This window comes from Sinocyclocheilus anshuiensis, unplaced genomic scaffold, assembly GCF_001515605.1.
Source record: "Sinocyclocheilus anshuiensis isolate Anshui unplaced genomic scaffold, SAMN03320099.WGS_v1.1 scaffold647, whole genome shotgun sequence".
Lineage (NCBI taxonomy): Eukaryota > Metazoa > Chordata > Actinopteri > Cypriniformes > Cyprinidae > Sinocyclocheilus > Sinocyclocheilus anshuiensis.
In genome coordinates, this window is record NW_015552606.1 from 1,132,064 (window position 1) to 1,135,684 (window position 3,621).

The 3,621-nt window shown below is 37.9% G+C and overlaps 1 protein-coding gene across 1 annotated transcript in view; it reads left to right on the plus strand.

Moving 5' to 3' along the window:
• LOC107665883 (thyroid hormone receptor alpha-like) overlaps positions 1-3,621 on the plus strand; it is a 105,950-nt gene that overhangs the window by 55,242 nt on the left and 47,087 nt on the right. The gene's annotated exons all lie outside the window — the stretch shown is intronic.

Consider the following 3,621-nt stretch of genomic DNA (forward strand, 5'->3'; position numbering starts at 1 on the left):
AAAGGTCCCGCGTTCGTGTCTTGGTACCGGCAGGGATTGTAAGTGGGGGGAGTGAATGCGCTCTCTTCCACCCTCAATACCATGACTGAGGTGAGACCCTTGAGCACCCCCACTGCTGCAAAAATGACTGCCCATTGCTCCAGGTGTGTGTTCACAGTGTGGGTGTGTGTGTATGCACTTGGATGGGCACACATTCCAAGTATGGTGTACAGTGTACAGCTTGTATAACAGTGTAAATTTGCTGTCCCCTCAAAATAACGCAACACACAGCCATTAATGTCTAAACCGCTGGCCACAAAAGTGAGTACACCCCTAAGTGAAAATGTCCAAATTGGTTCAAACCCGTAAGACCTTCGTTCATCTTTGGAACACAAATTAAGATATTTTTTATGGAATCTGAGGGCTGTCTGACCCTGCATAGACAGCAACGCAACTGTAATGTTCCCAAGTACAGGTACTAATATCCGCAGCAGACACAGAACAGCATACGTTGTTTACGTCCAGCTGATACTCTCTAAAATAGCGCTACAGGGTGATGCGGAGATGAATTGTGGAATAAAGTCTTTTTTTTTCTTTTGCACACAAAAAGTATTCTCGTAGCTTCGTTTAATGATTGGCAAAGCCAGCAAATGAAATTATTAAATACATTAAAATTAAAGGGGTCATGAAATGGAGAATCAAAATGTTCTTGATATTTACACATACAGTATAAGAGTTTAAAGGTTTAGACCTTAATGGCTGTGTATTGAATTATTTTGAGGGGACAGCAAATGTACACTGTTATACAATTTGTACACTCACTACTTTACATTGTAGCAAAGTGTCATTTCTTCGGTGTTGTCACATGAAAAGATATAATAAAATATTTACAAAAATGTGAGGGGTGTACTCACTTCTGTGAGATACTGTGTTTAAAGGGGTCATGAAATGGAGAATCAAAATGTTCTTGATATTTACACATATAACAATAAAACGTTACACATACAACAATAAAAAGGTTACTCTACAATAAAAAAAACATACTGCAAGTTTCCGAACTCCCCAGTAAAATATGAATCATTTTTTTCTACCCTTCTGAAACGCCAAGATTTGAAACTGATAGAATCGTGACTTCACAATTGTTCTCGACACTCCCTTTATCATGCGTCATCGTCTAATACAATCAAGGAAATGTGTTTTGAACAACTCATGTCCAGGCCCGGACTGGCCATCGGGAGCACTGGGAGAATTCTGACTGATTTGGCCCTCTGCCCTGTTTTTTTTTTTTTTTTTTAAGTTGTTATTATTATTGATATTGGAGATACTGTATATATATTAATGCATTATCCTCTATAAATGTTATTCAAGATTAACCATCATTAAATCAATGATGCTTGAGAGCATGCGAAAGCGTTCCAGCTCAAGTGATTTCAACGCAATTATTAGTTCACGCATTTAATTACACAAAAGCATCATCAGGAACACAGGAGCCACCACACAATGCCATACATCAAGACTCCAACATGACTTTGTATTAGCTGCAGACCCATGTTTCAGTGTATGTGTTTGTGTGTGCACGCATATAATGGGCAGGACCCCAGGAATGTGGGGTCAGACTCCCAGCATGCTCGCTCCAGAGGCGATTAAACAAGAGCCCTTCAACTTAATTACACCGAGGCCACCTGTCAGTAGATTAGCTGATCACAGAGCGAAGCATTCTGAGTTAAATCAAAGAGCAGGAGTAGCAATCACACGGTTCCTTTCATCTTAATCGAGCTGATTTATTCTTCCCTTACTTTCATTACTTGCTCTCCTGCTTCTTTGCCACCTCTGCTGACTGCCTCCCAATCACCTTCCCAAACCTCACATCCATAGGGGTTCAGATGTTTCTTTTATGAGTGAGTGAGAACTAGCTTTAAACACTCCTCATATTTGCAGCTGTTTAAGCAGACATTTAGCCCCGCCCCAAACTCATGCCATTGGTGGATCTTGTGTCAATGTCACAAGATCCTTGATATAATTTAAACCCATATTACTAATTAGAGTAATCCGAACTGAGTCACATTATTAAGGTTATATTTGATGATTGTTGGCAATTTGGCAGTATTACAGCTAAGTTTTATTTCAAACTGTCTTCAACCATATTGTTTAGTTTGGGGTAAAGTAACTGTATCAGGGTGTTCCACAGATGTCTGGGCTGATTTCAAACTTGAGATGTGTGGAGAAGAACCAGGCATGTTCACGTTGTTCTTTTGTGTTTATGAAAACGCTACATGCCTGTTTGAGTCAGTGTGCCACAGTGGTCAGAAGAACCTAATGCTCTGTCCCGGCTGACATCATGCTTCTGAATCTTCACCATCTACTTTTAAAAGCTCCTATATTTACATAAACTCATTAGGATTTCCTGCTGTTTGCCGTACAGCATGTCTATCCTCTGGAAAGGTGTAATCCACCTTAGTCTGACAGACAGGGTGCCTGCAGAGCGCTGAAGCCTTTACCCAACGAGTGAATTCATGATTTTGCTTTTTCATATTTGTATTTTTTATATATCCAGGCCCGGACTGGCCATCGGGAGCACTGGGAGAATTCTGACTGATTTGGCCCTCTGCCCTTTTTTTTTTTTTTTTTTTAAGTTGTTATTATTATTGATATTTTATATTTATGCCTTCTCAATGTACCAAAGTGATTATTTCTGATTTTGTCATTCGATAATATATCGATAATAAATCATAAATCGGTTAGTCTTGACTGGCAGTGCTGCAGTATACGAATCAGCTCACGTCTGTTCCGTGCTTCCGTCAAATGGTTTCAAACAAGACCGGTACGCGGGACTCGATGAAAGAGAGAAAGCGGACAGAAGAAGCAGTGAAATGTAGCTACATCACTCACCTGTTCCAGGGCTTCAAGTGCAGGTCAGTTTCATCTGTAAATACGCTAGATAGTTTTGTCTTTATTAACCTAGTTGAGTATTAAACTGCTAGTATCAGTACTAGCACCCCATTATTATCATCATTCAGAGTACTGTGCTAAAGGACATCAATATCAATTGTAAAGTTACATTAAAAAATGTAGCAGAGACAAATATTCACATGGATTTATTGTACAGGGAGGGAGGGAGCTAGAGCAGACAGCAACACAAAAAAGAATATCAGTCACAGCCTAATAATTCAATAGTGTGTTAAGTATTAGAATTTTTCAACAAATATATTGTACTAATTTTGACATTTAGGCACTTTAGAAATTGTGTTTTAATACACTACCAGTCAAAAGGTTTTGATCAGTAAGATTTTCAATGTTTTTTAAAGAAGTCTCTTCTGCTTCACAAAGCCTGCATTTATTTGATCCAAAAAACAGCAATATTGTGAAATATTTTTATTACTTAAAATGACTGCTTTCTATTTAAATATATTTTAAAATGTAATTTATTCGATTTCAAAGCTGAATTTTCAGCATCATTACTCCAGTCTTCAGTGTCACATGATCCTTCAGAAATCATTCTAATATGCTGATTTGCTGCTCAAAAAACATTTATTATTATTACCATTATTATTATTATGTTGAAAACAGATTAGATTTTTTTTCAGGTTTCTTTGATGAATAGAAAGTTCAGAAGAACAGCATTTATCTGAAATAGAAATCTTT